General features: G+C 43.5%; 1 long non-coding RNA gene across 1 annotated transcript; it reads right to left on the bottom strand.

Annotated features, from left to right (window-relative positions):
* Positions 1-3,524: 3,524 nt before the first annotated feature.
* On the bottom strand, positions 3,525-6,451 carry LOC131017665 (uncharacterized). Its single transcript, XR_009099761.1, has 4 exons — positions 6,123-6,451; positions 6,018-6,052; positions 4,329-4,393; positions 3,525-3,740 (listed from the first exon to the last, which is right to left on the bottom strand). It is a non-coding gene; the product is annotated as an uncharacterized LOC131017665 (long non-coding RNA).
* Positions 6,452-24,980: the final 18,529 nt, after the last annotated feature.

Here is a 24,980-nt window from a genome sequence, read left to right as displayed (position 1 = left end):
CTTCATGTCTAACCTTTAGCTGATGATACCCAGACTTCAAATCGATTTTGGAGAAAACACTTGCGCCCTTGAGTTGGTCGAATAAATCATCGATTCTTGGTAATGGATACTTGTTCTTGAGCGTTAGCTTGTTCAGCTCTCGGTAATCGATGCACAATCTCTAGGTGCCATCTTTCTTCTTGACAAATAGCACCGGCGCTCCCCATGGGGACACACTAGGCCTGATGAAGCCTAGGTCCAGCAACTCTTGTAATTGGATCTTCAACTCTTCCAATTCCTTCGGAGCCATTCTGTACGGTGCTTTTGATACTGGTGCCGATCCTAGCTCTAGATCGATGGTGAATTCTACTTGTCCACTTGTCTATCAGGTGGTAATCCTGGCAAATTTTCTGGGAAAACATCTTGAAAATCCCGCACGATCTCTACATCTTCCATTGTCTTTTCGGTCTCAACTCCCCCGTTCAGGTATACGAGGAAGGCTTGGCAGTCTTTCTTGTTCATCATCTTTCTTGCCTGTAAAGCTGAAATTATTGGCACTCTGTTCTTCATGCGTATCCCATGGAAACTCAAAGCATCCCTTCCTGGAAAGTTGAAAGTGATTCTCCGCTCTTGGCACAATATCGTGGCATAGTTTTCCGCTAGCCAGTCCATCCCTAGGATTATATCGACGTCTTCCATCGATATGACGTGCAAGTTGTTCGCTATGACCTTAAACGATCCTATGGTTAGCTCTAGGTTCGAGCAAGCATGTGTTACTACTGTCGCCCCTTCTAGGGTGAAGAAATTCTCAAGTCCTGATTTGTCTTTTCAGGTTGGAGCTTTAAGACACACATGCATTTGCAATGAAGGAATGTGAGGCACTCGTGTCGAACAGAAGTATAACAGGCGTGTTGAGTAGCGTATCCATACTAATCAGGTTTACTTGGTTGCTTCCTTGTTTAATCTTGTGCATGGCATAGGTTCTAACTTAAGGAAGTTGCGGTGGATATAGTAGTTGTTGGCCTAGAATGACCCTAAAAGGTTGAGTTTGACCCGAGTTGATTCGATCTTCACATTCCTCCTTGTGGCCTTACTTGGCAATCTTTAGCAAAATGATCCTTCTGACTATATTTAAACAGGTATTATTATCATCCAAACATACACCATAATATGACTTGGAAAACTTCGGCTATAGAGGTGTCCCAAGCTGGCCCTGATTATCCTTAGCAGGTACTACGTTTATTTGACGTCCTTGCCCCCTGCCTTTGGGCACTATGTTTCCTACCAAGTCTTCTTGTCATTTTGACTATCATAGTAGTATCTGTTGTTGTTGTTATTGTTTCCTTTTCATTACCTTTTTCCTCGATCTTTTGCTCCCTGAGTTGAGTTTGTGTCGGGCGATTCTCGGCATAACTGTCTTGCCTTCAAATCTTTGCTGAGTACTTCAAAGTATGTAAACTCACTGTGGTCAGTGCATGCCATTCTTATCTCGTGCCTTAGGCTGGGGTGAAAATTTTCTGACATATTTTCATTGTATCCACCTATTGTAGGGCATAACGAACATGTCGCGGATGCTACGGTCGTACTAAGTCTAGATATCTTGTTTTGCTTCAAGTTAGTCATTTTCGTTTCCGTCCTATAGCAGCTATCAGAAATATATATATCGTATATCTCTGCCTTAAGGTCATTTCTAAGGCGATTATGCCAACCCTTGTTGAGTCATCCCTTTTCGTTTTGCCTTCCACCAAAATCTGCAGATTCAGTCAACAGGAATGCGACACAGGAAGTCATTCTTGGCGGTATGATGGAGGAAAGAAAACATCAAGGGTCTTATCCATCGCCTTAATCCCAAGATTACTATCAATTGGATTTCCCCAATCCAATCTATATACACGAGATTCACTTGAGAATAAATTCCCTCGTCCTTTTGCGGCGGTTCATTTGCTCCTACCTCATTCCTAGGGCTCATCAACGGGGCATTCTATTTCCAAAGACCAAAATGGTCATCGACCCATTTCTTACTACCTATCACATACATAACACTTTCCTGTGAATCTATCTTAAAACTATCATAGACCAAATAACTTAAGTCCTTGTACACAAACACTATATTACGGTCTCAGTTTGAACTCTGAATTTCTATCACAATGAGGGGTCGATAGTACTCATAGGACAAAGACTAATCTCAACTAATTTAAACACAATAAAACACAGCTATACGAAGCTATAGTTTGGGTGATATGCTAGGTCAGTATACCAATACTTCTTAGTCTTATCGGTCAAGGGGATCAATTATGACAACTCAAAAGTTGCAAGGCTCAAAATCAACACAACATCAAAGCAAGGTGGTGTAGAAACTGTTTAAGAGATTCAAAAGGACGACCAGATGGTAGGAAATGATTAACTACAAGGTCGAACAAAATGACCTAGAGTAAGAACCCATCTGGCTTTTCAATCGGAAGTTAAAACACATGGGTTTTCAACCCAAAAGACGTCTACTGAGATTTGGATCATGTGGACTGGCCAGGTCCAACATCATCACCTCCCAGTCACATGGGAAACATCGTCCCGAACTTAGAGAGCCATGGACATACTGTACATGTCGAAACATAAGTTTCATTATGACAACTAAACTTATCTTAAGGTTCCCTATCCTATTGACCTCAAACCCCAAACCCCACCTAAGACATATATATACAGACATACGTATACATGCAAAACACACTATTCTTAAAATCTATCGTGTAGCAAAATTCGATTCGATGTTCCGTCGCACGTGAGCATTCGAACGTAGAGACTATGGTTCAACCTTTGATGCAACGTTTACCTTGAATTCGTCTCGTATCATCATTTTGTGCTTTTCCTTTACCTCGTACATATCTTTTCATTCCTCTTTGTAGTTCAAAAGAACCATGGTTTTCTTGAGGGAGCTGAAATGCTCTAAGTTCTCTTTCATTCTTCTACATCATCACTTTAAGAATCTAGATTGTAGAGATATCCTACTAATCTAGTAGTCTATGTTCTTTTGAAATTGTGATCATGCAACTTATAACAATCTATGTTCTCTGGGAAAACATATGTCAAGTTTCTATCATTCATCTTATCATAACATCATAGACTGCAAAAATATGCCATGAAAGGCAAAACATTCAACATTTCATCATAGCATGCTCTTCACATAAACATCTACATGAAGCAGTTTAGAACAATAACATCTTTAAAACGTTGAAACTGCAGTTACCTTTTTCCCTGATTGAGCACGATGCAATGGAGTGTTGAGCGGTGTCGTATGAACCCATGTAAGTCTAGTGAATTAAGCTAGACTCGACTCTTTAGAATAAGGTTTCTAGGGCCAGAGCAAACGAACTGCTCTGATACCATTCTGTCACAGCCCACTATACCTAAGTACGGATTAATCGGGATTATGACTCGGGGTGGGAATTAAGAAACGGGAAAGAAAGAAAGTTTATTTGTGACTTAAACACTTTACGAAAAAGATATTCATTTAAAGCAATTACAATATATATATATATATATAACTGCTTGGGTAATTACAAACGTTCATATTAAAATACTAGACCCATGTGACATCATCCGAAATAAAATAGTATTAAGTTCTTATAGAAGCGATAATAAAAATCAGAGGGTTGCAGCGGAAATACGTGTGAGTTATGCATATGAAGATACATACTCAAGGTTTCATTACTTAATCATTAAAAGAGAATCCGCTCAACACCAATCCATTCCATCGCCTGCTCAACCTGCACATTTAGAAATACATGCAGGGCTGAGTATAAAAATACTCAGTGGGCACAAGCCGAAAATACAACATGCATACATATATAAATTGAACTGCCATAACAGTAACACACATGAATTTTCGTGAAAGGCATGTGCTTACTAAAACATTTCTTTCATTTTCATAAAGGTGGATGCATCCCATTTTCAGTCTATATGATCCATATCTGTTCCTTTCTGTCACGCGCCGGGAAGGAGGCCTCCTTACCACGGACGCCAAGACCGGTCGCAAGCGACTCGCGGTCTCCATGAGTGTACACGTTAACCCTAGCTAGCGACCTTTGTCTAGCATAGGATCCCAATTGGATTTCCTTTAAAGTTGGCGAACCAACACAGATAGGATACATATAAAAACATAAACATTTTGGCAGTCAATCATTTCATAAACATTTCATTTCATTTCATGAACATTTCATTTTCATAAACATTTTCATAAAGGGCATAATAATAAACTGAAATTAACAGTTAAAATCATCTCATGCATATATTCGTATAAGAGGCCTACGACACGCAGGGGATCTCTATATACGTATAGTAAAAGTAATGCCTACCTTAAACGTTCTTAAAGCTGGCGTGGAGTCGTTTCTTCTTCGGCTTCACTTTTTGTCGCCCGGACCTTCATTGATGAAGAGTCGATAAGTTCGTGAAGAAATTGTCATAAGACAAAGTCTAATTTTACGAGCCTAGGGTATCTTTTAGTTTTAGGGTTCTAGCATCCATAATTCGTTCCATTAAAGACAGTCAAAAACCAACATACCTCGTCTAATCACATAACAAACAAGATAAAAGAAATCAATATCCTTAACTTAATATCATTTTAAAAAAAATCACATGCTCACATAAGCAATAAAATCATGCACCATTATTCGTTTATATATACTTTAAATAAGTCATTTTAAATCCCATTGAGGTGAAATAAAAACATTTTAACCATTTAAAACCCATACTCATAAAGCCTTGAAATATTATAATAAATGAGGGCTTAATCCCAAAATACTTCTTTTAAGGTCCATCAATAAATTTAAATAAAAGAACCGGCTTCATTTAAAATAAATAGTCCCAATCTTCAATATTAACATTTTAATCAAGAGATTTAAACCCACTAAATAATTTAATGAAAATTGAAACACTTTTTTTTTTTTTAAGAATTAAGGCCAAAATTTGTAGGCCTATAATTAAATAACAGCTCAAAACTTAATTAAAATTGGGCCCAAACCTATTAAATAAACCCATCAAATTTTTTTAAAAGCAAAAAGGCCCAGCAGCATAAAAAAAATAACATCGGCCCACTTTTATCTAAAATTTTCGGCCCACATCAAGATAGAAGGGCTTGAGCCCAAAACCTAGCCCAACCCTAATCCTAAATACATGTACACACAACACACACAACATCAGCCATTTTGCTCTCTCTACCTCTCTCGGCTCTCTCGCCCCTCTCGTTTCTCTGCTCGGTCGAGTGCGGCGCCGCCTCCGGCGTGCCGCCTCGCCGGGCGTCTCCCCTCCCCCTCTCATCCTCTCGGCATATCTCCTCCCTCTTCTCTCTGTTCTTTCTTCACCTCTCTCACTCTGCCTCGCCGGAAGTCAGCCGCACGCCGCCGCCTTCGTGTGCCACTGCCGCCTCCGCTGTGGCCAAGCACGGCGCCGTCTGGTCGTCCCCAGCCTTGGAACAGGGTGGCAGAGGCCTCTCCGCCGCTGCATGTGCCTTCTCCGACCGTTGTGAGAAGCCCAGCGTCGCCGCGCCGCTTCCCCTGTCCTCCGCCGTCGCCGGAAAAGATAAGTCTCCAGCCACTCTTTTCTCTCTCTTCCCTCCCCCCCTTTTTTTTTTGTTTCAAAACTGAAATCCTAAACTCTCTCTCTCCTCTCCTCTCTCGTCTTGGCAGAACAGGGACAGGGCGGCGGTTGCCGCCGCGCCGTCGCCGGCCGTGAGCAGCCGCCGGCTGCTCTCACCTCCATCTCTCCATTCCCGGACACACACACAAGACAAAGTACAAGAACCCCCAAATTTTCAGTCCAGAAAACACAGATAGAGCAAAGTTAGGGTTTTTCCCAAAACTGTTCTTTCATCAATTCATTCTTGTTTATTCTCTAAAAAAAATCAAATCTTGTACTTGTAATAGTTAGAAGTGAAGTGATGATGAGTGTGTGTGTTCGTTGCTGCCTTCTTTCTTTCCTTTTTTTTTTTTTTTTTTTTTTGATGTTTGATGCAGAATCAAAATGATGTGGGGAGGTATTGGAGTAACCTTGATTTGGTGATGTTGTTGGTACAACCTTATTTCTGCAGAAATTAGGGATGGATGTAAGAATAAAATTCTGAAATTTAATGGAGAGATAACAAAATTAATTACCTCCTTCTTGATTTGGATACTTGAAACAAACTTGAAATTTTCTTTGAAGGAACCGTGGGGAGTAGAAGGAAAGAAGATGATAATTTAGGAGATTAGAGAGAGAATGTCTTAATGAGGAAGTGGAAATGGATGAGAGAGAGAATGAAAATAGCTTAATAGTTAAGCTAAGTTAAAGAGGAGGTATTTGGCTAAATTAATAAAATAAACAAGTGGGATGTGGTAAGATAAGGACCACTAATTAAAACATGTGGATGTCAAATAAACAAATTAAGAAAAATTAGTGGACAAGATATAACATTATATTTAAATAAAACTATTTTAATAAATAAAATGATCTTTTATAAAATCATTGAAATAAAATCCTTGATAAAATAATATCCCATTTGAAGGGAATTTTATGACTTCATGCCCGCTTTAAAAAAAAATCTATGTGGCTCATATAAATATGCACAATCCACTAATTAAACTTGTGCACCATATTTATATATATATATATATATATATATATATATATATATATATATAATCCTTAAAAACTCAATTGAACTCAAATCATATATAAAAATAAAAAAATCAAGCGCATCAAACACACATATAAATTAACTAAATCACATCAGATAAATCAAATCAGTTTTATTATTAATGGATGCCGAACCCTAATTATTAATAATTAAGCCTTTAATCAATGATTAAAAGCCGGGATATGACAATTTCTCTCTTGAGAATTTCGAATTCCTCTTGATTATTCCAAGACGAATTCAATTATCGACGTAACGGCGAGTCAACCAACCCGATGCATGCCATGGAGGCCCAAGTTACGTTGCATATGTGGGCTGATTTAATAGAGTCTTTTATTTTGTTTTATCTTATAATTTTCGTGGGTTATGTTAGGGTGGCTGAAATTAGGCCTTAGTTGAGTCAATTTTGAGTTTTATACCTTGTTTTGACTAAGGATATGTTTCCTTATTAGATTAGGAGTTATTTTCCATGTTTATTCTCCTAGTTTGGTTAGGTTTTCGCATACCTTATTTGTAGTCCTTATGATGGACGAAAATTAGGGCTTCTTTGCTTGGTAGTTAAGTTGTTTCCTTCTTAGATTAGGGTTAGTCTTTGCCTATATATAGGCCTTCTTATGTTGGACGAAAATAAGCCTACTTTGATCAATAAACTTGTGAGTTTTATTTCTCTCTTGAGAATTTCGAATTCCTCTTGATTATTCCAAGACGAATTCAATTATCGACGTAACGGCGAGTCAACCAACCCTCGTCGGGTGTCATTCAGCGTCCCCGAGTTGCTGCGTCAACTACACGTTGGGGTATAGGGCATTCAGTCGCCTATATCATTCCGTGGGTTAGATTCAGAGGTTTTGGGATTCCATTCCTTTCCGTTCAAGTTCAGTCTTCCGCGTGCGTTCTGTTCGATCGATCGGCAAGGATCGTATCATCTGGTATCAGTTTTCCAGGTTTCGTAAGGGTCGAAATTATCCAGTGTTTTGTTTTTCTGTTTGGGTCTTTACGTTCTTGAGAGAGTATGAGTGTCAGTTCTGCAAATCACAGCCATCCGGCAGTTTTTGATGGTTGCAATCGAGATACAAAGTGTCGTACATGTCAAGGTTTCGGATCCAATGAGAGCGAGCATTGGGAGAATCTCTTTCACACGAGAGTTCTTGTCCAAGACAAGTTGTGCAGTGTGATCATTGATGGCGAAAGTTGCACGAATATGGTGAGTCAGTTCATGGTGACGAGATTGGGGCTGCCCAAGTTGAATCACCCCAAACCATATCGTTTGCAATAGCTGAATGCGCCCGGCGTCGTCGAGGTCACCAAGCAAGTGAAAGTGTCTTTTAGCTTGGGGAGGTATGAAGACGAGGTTTTGTGCGATGTTGTTCCCATGCAGGCGACCCATATTTTGTTGGGTAGACCGTGGCAATTTGATAGACAAGCTACTCAGGATGGAGTCACCAATAAGTACTCCTTCGCGTATAAGCAAAAGAAGTTGGCACTTGTTTCCCTTAGTCCTCAACAAATTTATGAGGATCACGTGAAACTGCAGCAACTGCACATGGAGGCGGATGAGGAGATGTCTAGGGAGCAGCCGGTAGAGAAAAAGGAGATGCAGGTTGAAGTGGAGATTGATAGAGAGGTTGTTACTCTCCAAGGTGAGGAGACCGATCCCGATAGGCCACAATTGGAGGAGACCGATGAAGCAAAGGCAGTTGTGGTGGGCATCGATCGAGAGGTTGTTGCTATTGAAGAAGAGGAGCCCAATCTTACATTGCTGAAATTGCAGGATTCACGTGAGAAAGTGCTTGAGGAATATGTTCCAATTCCTTTGGAAGCAACGGTTTTGCTGATCACGTCTGCAAGTGAATTCTTTTGTGATAAAGCGCCGATGCATGCTACATGGCTGTTCGGAAGAAAAGTGAAGCATGGCAGTATTTTCAACAACAAGTTCTTCATGTTCAAGGTTCAAGAGAAGTCAGAGTTAGAGCCGAAGAAGAAGAATAATGCACAAGGGAGAAAAGCTATGGTCCAACAGTCAATTAATGCAAGGAACGAAAATTTGATTTTTGATCCCGGCATTTGGATTGACGACTTGGATTTGAGGACAAATCCCTTTCAAGAGGAGGGGAATGATGCATGCCATGGAGGCCCAAGTTACGTTGCATATGTGGGCTGATTTAATAGAGTCTTTTATTTTGTTTTATCTTATAATTTTCGTGGGTTATGTTAGGGTGGCTGAAATTAGGCCTTAGTTGAGTCAATTTTGAGTTTTATACCTTGTTTTGACTAAGGATATGTTTCCTTATTAGATTAGGAGTTATTTTCCATGTTTATTCTCCTAGTTTGGTTAGGTTTTCGCATACCTTATTTGTAGTCCTTATGATGGACGAAAATTAGGGCTTCTTTGCTTGGTAGTTAAGTTGTTTCCTTCTTAGATTAGGGTTAGTCTTTGCCTATATATAGGCCTTCTTATGTTGGACGAAAATAAGCCTACTTTGATCAATAAACTTGTGAGTTTTATTTCTCTCTTGAGAATTTCGAATTCCTCTTGATTATTCCTGATACGATCCTTGCCGATCGATCGAACACAACGCACGCGGAAGACTGAACTGGAACGGAAAGGGTGGAAATCCCAAAACCTCTGAATCTAACCCACGGAATGATTTAGGCGAACGGATCCCTAAACCCCAACGTGTAGTTGACGCAGCAACTCGGGGACGCTGAATGACACCCGACGAGGGTTGGTTGTTCTCGCCGTTACGTCGATAAATTGAATTCGTCTTGGAAAAATCAAGAAGAATTCGAAACTCTCAAGAGAGAATAAAAACTCACAATTTGATTAAAGGTAGGCTGAAAATTTCGTCCAACACAAAGCCTTATATATAGGCAAAGTAAAGACTAAACCTAACTTGACTAACAAGCAAAAAGAAGCCCTAATTTCGAAATTCACAAGGCTGCCAAACAAGGCCCTTATTAATTCGAAAATAACAAAGCCCTTTAAACTAATGGGCTGCGAAAATAACAAGACTGAAATAAATAAATGAAGTCTTCAAAATAATTAAAATCTTCAAGCTTCGGCCCACTCGCATGTAATGAGATTAATTAAGCACGGGCTCAATTCGCCAACTCCAATGGGTCTCTTCATCAACTCTTGAGCCCACACTTCTTGAACTAAGCTCATCAAGCTCTCCTTGAACTTCTTGGCTCGTGCTCTTGTAACCGGACCAACAGGAACATGCACCGGGTCTTGCACCAACGAACCTTGGGCTGCATCAATTCCAAGACGAATTCAATTATCGACGTAACGGCGAGTCAACCAACCCTCGTCGGGTGTCATTCAGCGTCCCCGAGTTGCTGCGTCAACTACACGTTGGGGTATAGGGCATTCAGTCGCCTATATCATTCCGTGGGTTAGATTCAGAGGTTTTGGGATTCCATTCCTTTCCGTTCAAGTTCAGTCTTCCGCGTGCGTTCTGTTCGATCGATCGGCAAGGATCGTATCAAACATACAAGTTCATCATCAGAAATATTGGCAAGTCAAACAGTTCATAAACATCATTTTAATTAATCATTTGATAAGCTCATAACATCAATAAATCATTTTGGAAAACTCAGTAATTTCATACTCATCATATTCTCAACATACTGCCCAGCTGTAGTAACTTGGCGTGTTGCAGGTGGTACCTCAGAGAGATCTTTACTTGCGTCCTCGACTGGTCTCTGTAGTTGCGAGGAATATGTTAGAAACTTCCTCACAAAAAGCTTAACCTTAATCTTATATAACACTCCTCATATCTATTCTCCGGCTTATCTCCCTCTAATCACTCGACTCTATGATAAACAAATTCTAATCTTATTCTCAACTTAACGCTCAGAAGGCTAGACACTTAAAAGCAATCAAGCACAAAAGCATGCATAAACACTTAACAAAACATGTCATAAGTGAACAGACACACAAGTTGACTTGGGGACCAGAGCAGAGGAATGCTCGGTGGTCAGAGTGAAAAAACTCAGTCGAGTAGAGCGGGGTAGCTCGGCGAAACAGCGGAGAAATTCTTGCCAGGGCAGAGGAATCAACTTGCCCGGGCAGTGAAAACATGAACTCTCTGGCAGAGCAGCGGAAAAATGCCAGAGGAATGGCGAACTCTCTGTCGCCAGAGGAATGGCGAACTCTCTGTTGCCAGAGGAATCAAACGTCAGAGGATTCAATTGTCAGAGGGCTCGATCGTCAGAGAAATCGATCGTCAGAGGAATCGAACTTCAGAGGAATCAAACTCCAGAGGAATCGAACTCCAGAGGAATCGAACTCAGAGGAATCGAACTCGCTGGAATCGAACTCGCTGGCAGGGCAGCGGGGAAATGAATTATCTGGCATGCCAGCGGGGAAACGATTTCTCTGGCATGCCAGTGGGGGAATAACTTCTCGGTTCCGAGAACAAGGCTCAAGGCAGAACATTGCAATCAAGAGCAACTCGGAAACTCATCAACTTTTTCATCCTCAAACATCAAACACTCTCAAACATTTAAACATCATGCAAGACATCGTTTCGCAGATTTTTCCCAAAATCACATATCAACTAATTTTGTAAAAACTCATATCTCCAAACTCAGTTTTGCAAAAACTCATGCTCAAACCTAAGTTTTGTAAAACACATTTTAACCACTTCAGATCATCACATAACACACAAAACATCACGTAACACACATCTCAACTTGGTTTAAGAAAAGAAGAATTTTTACAGGGCACAAACCCAAGTTTTTCGAAAATGAAGAAAAGAGGAGAAGGGGAAGTTTCTCATGCTTAATACATCTTATTACTCACACAAATCACCACATACTTCTCACAACCAAGTCTAGACTCGAAAAATCAGAACACTTACTCCAAAAGTTTCAAGAGAAAGGGCGTCTTTTCTCGATTCTTCAGGTTATGACTCAACAAATCTTCTTGAAACCAGCGTGGAAAGTGTTTAAGGCTAGATTTAGCGGAGTATTTGGTCTCAGTGGTGACTGGTGAAGCTTTGAGCTTAGTCTCCAATGGAGGAGAGAGAGAATATCGTGAGGGAGAGAGAAGAAGTTGATGGCCGAAAAGATGAAAAATGACGGAGAGAGAGAGAGACGCTTCGGTTTTGTCAATATTCTTATTCCATAAGATAAGTAGCATTTAATGCTCAATAGTAATTTGTCTCCCCCTTAGCAGCAAATCAAATCGGCTATTTCCACATGTGGGAAAAAGGATAAAATATTGGTGGTGAAAATAGAAGTGTGCGACGGGAATTAAACATTTGTGCTAATCTTTGAAAATCAAGCAGACTCAAACAATTAAATGCGCACATATCATATAAATCACACAACATCAAATAAATCATATAAAAACAGATCAACTCTCGTCATTACTCTAATCGTCATTCTAGATTAATCCTCTCTATAGAAATTCTCAATCACTACCTCAACTCTATCTCTCGTACTTCGTCTTAACTCGAAGATAAATAACCTCTCCATCTTAGTTCTAACACCATTCTCGATCCTCTTAACATCTCTATTTCACTCATCATACCATCCATCAATAACTCCCTCTCGACTCTAGTATGTTAGTCCTTAACTCTCGATAGTATTTCGATACTATTGTAAGGTAACTAAATACGGGGCGTTACATGAGGGGCCCCATCCACATCGATCAGTATGAAAAGGAAATCTTTGGTGATGCCGCGCCGATGCTAACTACATGGCTGTTCGGAAGAGAGAAGAGGCATGGAGGTATTTTCAATAACAATTTCGGCATGATCAAAGTTCAAGAAAATTCAGCGTTTGAGCCGAAGCATATGGTTTTTGATCCCGGCAAGATGAATGATGGACACGAGAGAACAGCTAGGGTCCATCAATCGTTTATTGCAACAAACGAAGCTTTTGTTTTTGATCCAGGTATTTGCATTCACGACTTGGATTTGAGGACAAATCCTCTTCAAGAAGAGATGAATCCCGAACAGAGCCAAGCTCGCGCCAGAGCAGAGATGAATCCCCCGCCAGACCAGAGCCAAGGATGCTAGAACAGAAGCCGAACTGCCAGAGCAGAGAAGTCGACTGTGCCCGAGCAGAGAAGTCAAGTCTGCCCGAGCAGCGAAGTCGAAGCTGCCAGAGCAGAGAAGTCGAAGCTGCCAGAGCAGAGAAGCCGAACTGCCAGAGCAGAGAAGTCGACTGTGCCCGAGCAGAGAAGTCAAGTCTGCCCGAGCAGTAAAGTCGAAGCGGCCAGAGCAGAGAAGCCGACTTTCCAGAGCAGAGGAGCGGAATTCCCAGAGCAGAGCGGAATTCCCAGAGTAGAGGAGCGGGCGTTTCCAGAGGGGCGTTTTCCAGTGCTGGCATTCTCGCCCGAGTTGTCAAAGCTTGCTGATCAAGTTTCTTTGTTTCCTTGTTTTTTAAGTTTCCTTGTTTTTACGTTATTTCCTTCTTTAAATTAGGGTTTTATTTTGCCTATATATATGGTTGCTGTATGCAACGAAAAGGAGAACTTTTAATATATATTTTACCAATCAAATTCGTGAGATTATTCTCTCTTGAGGACTTCGAGTTCTTCCTGAATTTTGCCCAAGCAAATTCAACTTATCAGCGAGTTCATCATCCCTCGTCGTGTGTCATTCAACGTCTCCGAGTTGCTGCACCGATCACATCGTTGGGGTCTAGAGATCCGTTCTCTAGGAAACTTCGTAGGTTAGATCAGGGGTTTTGGGATATCCACACTTTATCTTTATTTCAGTTCTCTTTTTAAGCCTTCCGTGCGTGTTTGTGAGATCAGCCCTGCAGGATTCTGTTCTGCACCGGCGAAGATCACATCATCAGCTCTGGCTGACCAAAGTCAGCTCTGGCTGGCGAGTCAGCTTTGGCTGACGAGTCAGCTTTGGCTGTTGAGTCAGCTCTGGCTATTGAGGTCAGCTCTGGCTGCGAGTCAGCTCTGCCGTGAGGTCAGCTCTGGTTGCCAAGTCAGCGCTGGCAGGGCAGTTGAGTAAAAGTGTTAAGTTTTATTTCCTTATGTGAGTTTAGGTTAAATGAGGTTTCCTTTATATGACCCTTCTCCTCATCGATTCTTCGTCAATGAAGGTCCAGGCGGGAAGTGATAGCAAAAGAGGGAAGTAACTCTACGCCCGTAGTGGGAACGAATAAGGTGGACTTTCTTAAAACACGTATATAGAGATCCCCTGCATACAGGCCTCTTATACGAAATGAAATGAATGACATGATATTACTGTATTATTTTAAATGGTGAATGGTTCTTATGAAATGAAATGTTTATGGAAATGATTAAATGATGAATGGTTCTTATGAAAGGAAAAGAAATGTTTATGAAATGATTGTCTGCCAAAAATGTTTATGTTTTATGTATGTATCTTATCTGTGTTGGTTTGCCAACTATAAAGGAAATCGAATTCGGACCCTACGCTAGACAAAGGTTTGCTAGTAAGGGTTAACGTGTACACCAGGGAGACTGTATGTCGCTTGCGATCGGTCTTGGCGTCCGTGGAAGGAGGCCTCCTTCCCGGCGCGTTAAAGGAACAGATATGGATCATATAGACTGAAAATGGGATGCGCATCCAACTTTATGAAACGAAAGAAAATGTTTAGTATGCACGGGTCCTTCAAGTAAAACCCTGTGTGTTACTGTTGGCAGTTCAATAAATGCTATAAAACGTTATGTTTCCGGCATATGTTCTGATGCAGCCCAAGGTTCGTTAGTACAAGATCCAGTGCATGTTCCTGTTGGTCCAGTTACAAGAGCTCGAGCCAAGAAGTTCAAGGAGAGCTTGATGATCTTAGTTGAAGAAGTTTGGAAGCAAGAGTTGATCAAGAAGCCAATTGGAGATTGTGGAGTTGGCGAATTGAGCCCGTGTTTGATTAATCTTATTACGTGCGAGTGGGCCGAAGTGTGAAAGACTTCAATTTTTATTTATTTAGCTTTATTTTGCAGCCCATTAGTTTAAGGGCCTTTTAATTTTCGGATTTTTAAAGTAAGGGCCTTGTTTGGCCTATTAGGGCTTCTTTTTAAGTTGTTTCCTTATTACTAGGTTTAGTTTTGCCTATATATATGGCTGCTACATGTTGGACGAAAATTAGCCTACTTTTATCAATAAACTTGTGAGTTTTATTTCTCTCTTGAGAATTTCGAATTCCTCTTGATTATTCCAAGACGAATTCAATTATCGACGTAACGGCGAGTCAACCAACCCTCGTCGGGTGTCATTCAGCGTCCCCGAGTTGCTGCGTCAACTGCACGTTGGGGTTTAGGGATCCATTCGCCTAAATCATTCTGTGGGTTAGATTCAGTGGTTTTGGGATTTCCATCCTTTCCGTTCAAGTTCAGTCTTCCGCGTGCGTTGTGTTCGATCGATCGGCAAGGATCGTATCATTTGGTATCAGAGCCGTTGAATTGTGTGATACACGAGCGCTGAGTGATTTCATCTTAAGTGATACACGAGTGTTTGTGAGGTGGTGAGGTCCTTTTATTTTGTTTCACTAACCGTTTCTTGTTTTCTGTGTCACTATGTCTAAGAAAGATGAACAGGGTGCGGATTTGAGCAATAGCCCTGTTGTGGATCCACAGTTAAAACTCGTGGTGGAGGCACTTCGCTCAGAATTTGGCAAGATGCTACACTCAGAAATCGAGGGAGTGTACGACAAGATCGAGCTGATGGAGCAGTCTCATTCTCAAGAGACCACTTTCACACGAGGAGGCCGCCGCGGGCGAGGAGGCCGTGGTGGTGGCGGAGGTCGATTCCACCGTCTGTATGAGGAGCATGTAGATGATACAGGATTTGAGGATGAGGACGACGGCGGCAGAACGTGGCAAGATAACAATCTGGGCAACATCAAGATGAACGTTCCTCCCTTCCAAGGGAAGAATGACCCAGAATTGTATCTTGATTGGGAGAGAAAGGTGGAGCTTATGTTCGATTGCCACAACTATTCAGAGCTAAAGAAGGTGAAGTTGGCAGCAATTGAGTTCTCCGATTATGCACTTGTTTGGTGGGATCAGATGGTGACGAGTAGGAGGAGAAACAGTGAGCCGCCTATTCAGACTTGGCAGGAGATGAAGGCTATGATGAGGAAGCGTTTTGTGCCGAATCATTACTACCGCGAGCTTTTCAACAAGTTGCAGACTTTGAGGCAAGGCAGTCGGAGTGTGGATGAGTATTATAAGGAGATGGAGGTTGCCATGATTCGAGCCAATGTGGTGGAGGAGCGAGAGGCGACCATGGCGAGATTCTTGACTGGTCTGCATTGGGATATTCGTGATAAGGTGGAGTTGCAGCACTACGTTGAGTTGGAAGACATGGTTCACATGGCCATCAAGATCGAGAATCAACTCAAGAGGAGGGGCAACAACAGCAGCAACCAGCGCCAGAATCAAGGTAATTGGAGGCAATCGCAACCAGTTTCTAATGGTTCCTCGTCAAAAGGGAATCAATGGAAAAAGGAGGCACCGCCGAGAGAGGAGAAGAAGCCGTTCGTTAGGTCCCGACCCGAGGGATCCGGTGCAGCAAATCAGGGCATTCCGGCCGTTTCCGATGGTCGAAATCGAGATAAGAAGTGCTTCAAGTGCCAAGGCTTCGTGCATATTATGAGTGACTGCCCGAACAGGAGAATTATGATCATGAGAGATGACGGCGAAGTCGTGACGGATGGTGATGAGACCGATCCTGATATGCCGAAATTGGAGGATGGAGATGGTACCGATGATGAGGAGGAGTGTGAGGAGATTTTCGCGCCCAATGGACAGCTTTTTGTAGCTAGGAGAGCCTTGAGTGTCCAAACTCAACCCAATGAGCGAGAGCAGCGGGAGAACCTCTTTCACACGAGATGTCTTGTTCAAGACAAGGTATGTAGTGTGATCATTGATGGCGGGAGTTGCACGAATGTGGCTAGTAGAGCCATGGTTGAGAGATTTGGGCTGACCACGGAGAAGCATCCCAAGCCGTATCGTTTGCAGTGGCTGAATGAGACAGTCGTCATCAAAGTGATGAAGCAAGTGAAGGTTCCGTTTCGCATTGGGAAGTATGAGGATGAGGTTGTGTGTGATGTGATCCCTATGCAAGCGAGCCACATCCTGTTGGGGCGACCGTGGCAGTTTGATCGTCGTGTTATTCATGATGGCTTCACCAACAAATATTCATTTGAATACAAGCAGAAAAAGGTGTCGCTTGTTCCTCTTACTCCTAAACAAGTTTATGAGGATCAAGTGCAATTGCAAAAGGAGGCGGACAAGGTGAAGTCAAAGGAGCAGCCCGTGGAGAAGAAGGAGAATGGGTTGATTCATAAGTCATTCCTTGCTAGGGCTAGTGATTTGAAGTGGTGTGTACAGGAGGAGAGGCCGATCATGCTGTTGCGATATCAGGAGAACTTGGTTATTACTAACGATCTCTCTTCTCTAACCCCTTCTATTCGTTCTGTTTTGCAGGAGTTTGATGATGTTTTTCCCGACGATACACCTGCCGGTTTACCACCAATTCGAGGGATTGAGCATCAGATTGACTTTGTGAGGGAGAGTTTGAGTCCTTGTGCGGTACCCGTTCTACTTGTACCAAAGAAGGACTCGTCTTTGAGGATGTGCTGTGATTGCCGAGCCATCAATAACATCACGGTAAAGTATCGCCATCCTATCCCTCGTTTAGATGATATGCTAGATGAGTTGCATGGTTCTTGTGTCTTTTCTAAGATCGATTTGCGTAGTGGATACCATCAGATTAGGATTATGGAAGGTGATGAATGGAAAACTGCTTTTAAGACAAAACTTGGTTTGTATGAGTGGTTAGTTATGCCTTTTGGTTTGACTAATGCGCCTAGTACGTTCATGCGTCTTATGAATCATGTTTTGCGTGTTTTCATTGGCAGATTTGTTGTTGTCTACTTTGATGATATCCTCATTTATAGCCAGAATCATGATGAGCATGTTGAACATTTGAGGTCTGTTATGGATGTGCTTCGCAAGGAAAAGTTGTCTGCTAACCTTAAGAAGTGCATTTTCGGTACGGACAAGCTTGTGTTTCTCTGGCGGGAGGACTCCTCTGGCGGAATGACTCCTCTGGTGGGAGGATTCCTCTGGCGGGAGGACTCCTCTGGCGGGAGGACTCCGCTGGCGATATGAGTCCGCTGGCGAGATGAGTCCGCTGGCGAGCTGACTCCGCTGGCGGGCTTGAGTCCGCTGGCGAACTGACTCCACTGGCGAGATGACTCCGCTGGCGAGCTGATTCCGCTGGCGTCCTTGGCGAGCTCGATTCCTCTGGCGTCCTTGGCTCTGGTCTGGCGCGGGATTCAACTCTGTTTTGGCGCGAGCTTGGCTCTGTTCGGGCTGCATCAGGGCTGCATCATTCCCCTATTCTTGAAGAGGATTTGTCCTCAAATCCAATCCGTGAATGCTAATACCTGGATCAAAAACAAAATCTTCATTGGCTGCTAGAAACAATGTAAGGACCTTAGCTTCTCGCTCTTGTCCATCATTCATCTTGCCGGGATCAAAAACCATATGCGTCGGCTCAAACTCTGCCAAAATATATGGAACAGATTCCTCACGCACTTTCTCACGTGAATCCTTCAATTTCAGTAACGTAAGATTGGGCTCTTCTTCTTCAACAACAACAACCTCTCGATCGATGTCCACCACAGCTGCCATTGCTTCGTCGGTCTCCTCCAATTGTGGCCTATCGGGATCGATCTCCTCATCTTTGAGAGCAACAACCTCTCTATCAATCTCCACTTCAACCTGTATCTCTTTTTTCTCTACCGGCTGCTCCCTAGACATCACCTCCTCCGCCTCCTTGTGCAGTTGCTGTAGTAGCACGTGATCCTCATAAATTTGTTTAGGACTAAGGGAAACCAGTGCCACCTTTCTGTGCCTATACGCGAAGGAGTACTTGTTGGTGACTGCATCATGAGTAGCTCGTCGATCAACCTGCCACGGTCTACCCAACAAAATATGGGTCGCCTGCATAGGAATAACATCGCACACAACCTCATCTTCATACTTCCCAATGCGAAGAGGCACTGTCACTCGCGTGGTAACCTCGACGACGCCGGTCTCATTCGGCCATTGCACACGATACGGCTTGGGGTGTTGCACCTCGGTCAGCCCTGATTTCTCCACCATGTACCTACTCGCCACATTCGTGCAACTTTCTCTTTCAATGATCACACTGCACAACTTGTCGTGGACAAGACATCGCGTGTGAAAGAAATTTGCCCACTGCTCACTCTCATGGGATCGGAACCCTTGACACGAACGACACGACTTATCTTGATTGCAACCATCAAAAATGACCGGATGGCTGTGATTTGCTGAAGTCATACTCATACTCTGTTCAGAACATAAAGACCCAAACAGAAAAGACCAAACCCTGGACAATTTCGCCCAAAAGATATGGAAATTATGAACAGATCCAACAGAGAGACAAAACCCAACAGATAGACAAAACCCAACAGAACAAATGATAAAACCCTAGAAATTTCGCCCTTTCGAAACCCGGAAAAACTGATACCAACTGATCTGAACAAAAAGATCGATGAGATCTTTTAAACGATGCAGATTTGAAATAACGATAAAAGGCAAAAGATCGCTAGATCTCTAGATCTGGAATCGAGAATTGAAATACAGATAAAGGATGGATTGCCTCAAAACCCCTGAATCTAAACCACGAAATGATCTAGGCGAATAAATCCCTAAACCCCAACGTACATTTGACGCAGGAACTCGGAGACGCTGAATGACACACGGCGAGGGATGATGAACTCGTCGATTCGTCGATAGGTGGAATGAGAAGATGGAAATCCCAAAACCTCTGGATCTAACCCACGAAATGATTTAGGCGAACGAATCCCTAAACCCCAACGTGATGTTGACGCAGCAACTCGGGGACGATGAATGACACACGACGAGGGATGATGAACCCGTCGATACGCCGATAGGTTATGCTTGGGCAAAATCCAGGAAGAACTCGAAGTTCTCACGAGAGAATAATCTCACAAATTTCATATATCATCAAAGTTATTGTATCGTTCCATACAGCCGCCATATATATAGGCAAAATAAAACCCTAATTTAAAAGAAGGACATAATCGTAAAAACAAGGAAACTAATAAACTTGCTCAACAAGCTAAAATAACCCTAGCGAGAAAACCAGCTCCGTACGCTCTGCTCTACACGTCTGCTCCTCTGCTCTGGAAAACCGGGATTCCTCTGGCGGGAGGATTCCTCTGGCGGAAGGATTCCTCTGGTGGAAGGACTCCTCTGGCGGAAGGACTCCTCTGGTGGGAGGATTCCTCTGGCGGGAGGACTCCTCTGGCGGAACGACTCCTCTGGTGGGAGGATTCCTCTGGCGGGAGGACTCCTCTGGCGGAATGACTCTTTTGGTGGGAGGATTCCTCTGGCGGAAGGACTCCTCTGGCGGAATGACTCCTCTGGCGGGAGGACTCCGCTGGCGATATGAGTTCGCTGGCGAGATGAGTCCGCTGGCGAGCAGACTCTGCTGGCGGGCTTGAGTCCGCTGGTGAACTGACTCCACTGGCGAAATGACTCCGCTGGCGAGCTAATTCCGCTGGCGTCCTTGGCGAGCTCGATTCCGCTGGCGTCCTTGGCTCTGGTCTGGCGCGGGATTCAACTCTGTTTTGGCGCGAGCTTGGCTCTGTTCGGGCTGCATCAGGGCTGCATCATTCCCCTATTCTTGAAGAGGATTTGTCCTCAAATCCAATCCGTGAATGCTAATACCTGGATCAAAAACAAAATCTTCATTGGCTGCTAGAAACAATGTAAGGACCTTAGCTTCTCGCTCTTGTCCATCATTCATCTTGTCGGGATCAAAAACCATATGCGTCGGCTCAAACTCTGCCAAAATATATGGAACAGATTCCTCACGCACTTTCTCACGTGAATCCTTCAATTTCAGTAACGTAAGATTGGGCTCTTCTTCTTCAACAACAACAACCTCTCGATCGATGTCCACCACAGCTGCCATTGCTTCGTTGGTCTCCTCCAATTGTGGCCTATCGGGATCGATCTCCTCATCTTTGAGAGCAACAACCTCTCTATCAATCTCCACTTCAACCTGTATCTCTTTTTCCTCTACCGGCTGCTCCCTAGACATCTTTGAAAGCGTCAGAGGAATCAAGGAGCCAGAGGAATCGAAGCGCCAGAGGAATCAAGGCGCCAGAGGAATCGAAGCGCCAGAGGAATCCTCCCGCCAGAGGATTCCTTCCGCCAGAGGAGTCCTTCCGCCAGAGGAATCCTCCCGCCAGAGGAGTCCTTCCGCCAGAGGAATCCTCCCGCCAGAGGAATCCCGGCTTTCCAGAGCAGAGGAGCGGATGTGTAGAGCAGAGCGTACGGAGCTGGTTTTTCTCATTAGGGTTTATTTTAGCTTGTTGAGCAAGTTTATTAGTTTTCCTTGTTTTTACGATTATGTCCTTTAAATTAGGGTTTTATTTTGCCTATATATATGGCGGCTGTATGGAACAAAAAAAAATAACTTTGATGATATATGAAAATTGTGAGATTATTCTCTCTTGAGAACTTCGAGTTCTTCCTGGATTTTGCCCAAGCAAATCCAACCTATCGGCGTATCGGCGGGGTCATCATCCCTCGCCGTGTGTCATTCAGCGTCTCCGAGTTGCTGCGTCAAATGCACGTTGGGGTCTAGGGATTCGTTCGCCTAGATCATTTCGTGGTTTAGATTCAGAGGTTTTGAGGCATTCCATCTTTATCTATAATTTTTAGTTTGTTCCGTTTAATTTCAGGCTTCCGCGTACAAATCAAATAGATCGGAGAATTCCAGTTCTTTGCGATATTGTTTGTGATTTCCGGAGAAACTCCATAATTTCCATTACTGTGATTTTCCGGTGAAACTTTCATAAATTATTCCACCCTTTATCGTTATTTCAGATCTGCATCGATCAAAAGATCTGTTCGATCTTTTTAATTTCACATCAGAGGACTCCTCTGGCGGAAGGAATCCTCTGGCGGGAGGATTCCTCTGGCGCCTTGATTCCTCTGGCGCTTTGATTCCTCTGGCGCTTCGATTCCTCTGGCGCCTTGATTCCTCTGGCGCTTTGATTCCTCTGGCGCCTCGATTCCTCTGGCGCCTTGATTCCTCTGGCGCTTTGATTCCTCTGGCGCCTCGATTCCTCTGGCGCCTTGATTCCTCTGGCGCCTCGATTCCTCTGGCGCCTTGATTCCTCTGGCGCCTTGGCGCTGGTCCGGCGCGGGATTCCAATCTGTTTTGGCGCGAGCTTGGCTCTGTTCGGGCTGCATCAGAGGTGGTGAGGTCCTTTTATTTTGTTTCACTAACCGTTTCTTGTTTTCTGTGTCACTATGTCTAAGAAAGATGAACAGGGTGCGGATGTGAGCGATAGCCCTGTTATGGACCCATAGTTAAAACTCGTGGTGGAGGCGCTTCGCTCAGAATTTGGCAAGATGCTACACTCAGAAATCGAGGGAGTGTACGACAAGATCGAACTGATGGAGCAGTCTCATTCTCGAGAGACCAATTTCACACGAGGAGGCCGACGCGGGCGAGGAGGCCATGGTGGTGGAGGAGGTCGATTCCACCGTCAGTATGAGGAGCATGTAGATGATACAGGATTTGACGAAGAGGATGATGGCGGCAGAACGTGGCAAGATACGGCTTGGGGTGTAGCACCTCATCTTCATACTTCCCAACGCGAAAAGGCACTTTCACTTGCGTGGTAACCTCGACGACGCCAGTCTCATTCGGCCATTGCACACGATACGGCTTGGAGTGTAGCACCTCGGTCAGCCCCGATTTCTCCACCATGTACCTACTCGCCACATTCGTGCAACTTTGTTCATCAATGATCACGCTGCACACCTTGTCGTGGACAAGACATCGCGTGTGAAAGAAATTTGCCCACTGCTCACTCTCATGGAATCCGAAACCGTGACATGTGCGACACTTTGTATCTCGATTGCAACCATCAAAAACTGTCGGATGGCTGTGATTTGCTAAAATCACACTCATACTCTGTTAATAACAGAAAGACCCAAACAGAAAATACCAAACCCTGGATAATTTCTACCCGTACGAAATCTGGAAACGCGACCAACAAAACCCCACAGAACACCCTAAAAATTTTGAACAGAAACCAACAGAACACCCTAGAAAACGTCTACCCAAACTGAAATTCGGAACAGGACCCAACAGAACACCCTGAAATTAAGAACAGAACCCAACAAAACCAAATAATCAAACCCTAGAAATTTCGCCCTTTCGAAACCTGGAAAAAAACGATACCAACTGATATAACCTTGGCCGGAAGATGTTAAGATCTTACCGAGAAATTATGGAGTTTCACCGGAAAACACAATAATAACGTGAAAGGTATGGGATTCACCGATCTAATTGATTTGTACGCGGAAGACTGAAATTGAACGGAACAAATTGAAATTACAGATAAGAGATGGAATGCCTCAAAACCCCTGAATCTAATCTACGAAATGATCTAGAGAACGGATCCCTAAACCCCAACGTACGATTGATGCAGTAACTCGGAGACGCTGAATGACACACGGCGAGGGATGGAGATCTCGTCGATTCGTCGATAGGTGGAATGAGAAGATGGAAATCCCAAAACCTCTGGATCTAACCCACGAAATGATTTAGGCGAACGAATCCCTAAACCCCAACGTGATGTTGATGCAGCAACTCGGAGACGATGAATGACACACGACGAGGGATGATGAACCCGCCGATACGCCGATAGGTTGGATTTGCTTGGGCAAAATCCAAGAAGAACTCGAAGTTCTCACGAGAGAATAATCTCACAATTTTCATATATCATCAAAGTTAATATCCCCTATTTTCGTTCCATACAGCCGCCATATATATAGGCACAATAAAACCCTAAATTAAAGGACATAATCGTAAAAACAAGGAAATAAAAGAAACTTGATTAACAAGCTAAAATAACTCTATCCAGAAATCCAGCTCCGTACGCCCCGCTCTGCACGTCCGCTTCTCTCCTCTGGAAAGCCGGGATTCCTCTGGCAGGAGGAATCCTCTGGCAAAAGGACTCCTCTGGCGGGCTCTGGCGGGAGGATTCCTCTGGCGGAAAGACTCCTCTGGCGAGATGACTCCGCTGGCGTCCTTGGCGAGCTCGATTCCGCTGGTGAGCTCGATTCCTCTGGCATCCTTGGCTCTGGTCTGGCGCGGGATTCAACTATGTTTTGGCTCGAGCTTGGCTCTGTTCGGGCTGCATCATTCCCCTTTTCTTGAAGAGGATTTGTCCTCAAATCCAATTCGTGAATGCTAATACCTGGATCAAAAACAAAATCTTCATTGGCTGCTAGAAACAAATGATGGACCCTATCTGTTCGTTCTTGGTCATCATTCATCTTGCCGGGATCAAAACCCAAATGCTTCGATTGATGCATCCACTTTAGCTTTGGTTGTTGTAACAAGATCATCCCTAACTTATTGGCAACATCACATCGCTGCTCCTGTTCAACGCTCTTATCATGATTCAACGCCTTGGCTTCCAAAATAGATGAAATATACTTCTCAAACACTTCCGCACGTGAATCCTCATCCTTGATATCCACCACGACTTCTACTTCAACCTTCGGCTCATTTGGATTCATACATGCCTCATCTTGGATAGCAACAACCTCATGAGCAATTTCCACTTCAACCTGCAACTCCATGTTCTCTACCGGCTGCGCCTTAGACTTCACCTCATTCGCCTCCATGTGCCGTTGCAGCAGTTGCAAGTGATCCTCATAAATTTGTTGAGAACTAAGAGAGACAAGTGCCACCTTCCTGTGCTTATACGCGAAGGAGTATTTGTTGGTGACTTCATCATGAATAGCTCGTCTATCGACCTGCCACGGTCTACCCAACAAAATGTGGGTCGCCAGCATGGGAATAACATCGCATACAACCTCATCTTCATACTTCCCAACGCGAAAAGGCACTTTCACTTGCGTGGTAACCTCGACGACGCCAGTCTCATTCGGCCATTGCACACGATACGGCTTGGGGTGTAGCACCTCGGTCAGCCCCGATTTCTCCACCATGTACCTACTCGCCACATTCGTGCAACTTTGTTCATCAATGATCAAACTTATAGCAAACAAGCACATAAACAAGTATAAACACTTAGGCATATTAAAACACACATAGACAAGTCGAAAACAAGCTTTACTCTGCACTGACTCAACTTTAAAACCTCACCAGACTCTGTACAGAACTCTCCTGGGGTCGTAACTCATACCAAAAGAAACCTCTTCGAGTCTAGTTTCATTTAAAAAAAAGTAGGGTCAAAAACTCCAAGTATTTTAGGAGATATGACTGTTTGACTACAGTCTACCATA

This window comes from Salvia miltiorrhiza, chromosome 3, assembly GCF_028751815.1.
Source record: "Salvia miltiorrhiza cultivar Shanhuang (shh) chromosome 3, IMPLAD_Smil_shh, whole genome shotgun sequence".
In the NCBI taxonomy this organism is placed as follows: Eukaryota; Viridiplantae; Streptophyta; class Magnoliopsida; order Lamiales; family Lamiaceae; genus Salvia; species Salvia miltiorrhiza.
Note: the sequence above shows the minus strand (reverse complement) of the source record. Positions and strands in the feature narration are given on the sequence as shown.